This window comes from Scyliorhinus canicula, chromosome 26, assembly GCF_902713615.1.
Source record: "Scyliorhinus canicula chromosome 26, sScyCan1.1, whole genome shotgun sequence".
Classification (NCBI taxonomy): domain Eukaryota; kingdom Metazoa; phylum Chordata; class Chondrichthyes; order Carcharhiniformes; family Scyliorhinidae; genus Scyliorhinus; species Scyliorhinus canicula.
Window position 1 is genome coordinate 18,191,534 of NC_052171.1, and position 1,984 is coordinate 18,193,517.

Consider the following 1,984-nt stretch of genomic DNA (forward strand, 5'->3'; position numbering starts at 1 on the left):
TCTCTTTAACTTTGAGCCCTTGCCTCTTTTGTTTTCAATTTTCCCCCTCCTAATTGTTTCCGTCATTTTCTCCCTCCTTGTAAATTGTGCAATGACGCAGTTATTGAAAAAACAAAATGCAGGAGGTCAGTTTTTTGAGGAATGATGTGGAATTTTGAAAGGCACAGTCTGCATCCTGTGTGACCTGAGAGAAGCACAGCAGTTAATAAAATGAAAGCGACGTCCAAAGTATTGAATAATCTGCACCAAAATGAATAAGACACACCACTGTGTGAAAAAAGATATAAAATGAAAAAAATAATGCTGTAATAAATAATGTATGTTTGAAAGAAAGCATGAATTTTGCGTTTGAACTGTTTATTCTGTGAGCTGAAATCCTTGAATGGTTGCTTATATTATAGACCAGTGTAACAGAATAAACCTTATTACAATGAATTAAACATCGGAAGACAATGTGCCAAAAGGTTTTGCATTTAAAAAAAACACGAGAATGCATGATCACTTTATTATATTACGAAGTGATATTTCCTCTAATAATCAATGACTTCTACACTATCAGATGTTATGAAGCATTTAACACAAGCTTCAAGATCTAATAATTATTTTCCAATTGAAAATTAGTTCATACCAAATATTGACAAAGAGGTTCGTGAAGAAACAAAATGATTAAGACGGCATGACAGCGCACATCACTTCCTTTCCGAGTGGCGTCTGAATCAAATTTAATTTTGCGTTGAGGAAACTCGAATATTTCACCAATTTGAATAAAAGATAAGCAGTGTTGAGAGCTCAGACTATTCATTTTTGGTGCATTAATATTTTATCTGTGTCTTAAATAATTTATTCTGCAGAGTCAATGTTTAATATCACCATGAATTTGTTGGGACTATTTTTCCTGAATGTTCTCTTTTTGACAACAATAACAATTTTCCCTTGAGCTTGACGCCTGCTCCAGTGTTTGGCACCCTTGTCACATTCAGCCAGAAATATGTTTTTGTTCCAGCTGCTAAAAATTCAAGTGGGATCTTTGTTTCTGGCCAGGGGGCAGTTTTGCCCCTAAAATACCGAGGTTATAACAGTAACTTTGTTAGGTTACTCACAGAACCGATGATATTCTTGTGTACAATCTTTTGAACCATTTATTAATACAATTAAATCTAATTTCTATCTGTACTATTGGAACAAACTTATTGGCGCAGGTTTCGTGGACATCGAGCAAACTGCAGGAACAGAGAAATGTTGGGGTGTGCTTGCACAAGCCTTTGACAATGACAGGACAAATTGAGAAGACTTTTAAAAAGACATCTAGGATCCTTGGCCTGATAAACAGAGGCATTTTCATGCTCCGGTATATTGTGAACTTACAGACAACACTTTTATACACCAACAGCCCATTAAAGAGGTCACTGCAAATCAGGTGACTTTTCGAATTCTGAGCCAGACAGTCCTCATTCTCAAGCAAATATCTCATCGAGTATGGAGATTCACAGCCAGCTGGGTAATTCACACATCTCTTTGTCTCAGGACAGACCATCAACAATAGAACAACAGTATAAAAGCAAATTATTGCGGATGCTGGAATCTGAAACCAAAGAGGAAAAGCTGGAAAATCTCAGCATGTCTGGCGGCATCTGTAGGGTGAGAAAAGAGCTAATGTTTCGAGTCCAGATGATCCTTTGTCAAAGCTGTCAAAGAACTACAGCATTCCAGCTGACGCATCTTTTTGTTTCACCACAGGCAAAAGAAACATCGAAATTCAATGGCTTGGATTTTCACCAAGTTGGGTTGACTCAGTAGCTCTTCAATAATGGCGGACGGATCCCAATTTCAAGATTCCCAAACTCATTCCCAGGTTGTCTCATTTTGGGGAGCACGTTTAAAGGGTACCAGCCGGACCCTGTCAAAAGCCCGCATCTGGCACTCCCAATCCTGGTTGGCTCCATTGCGCCAATACTTCTTTGCAATTTTCATGGAGTCAGGGCAG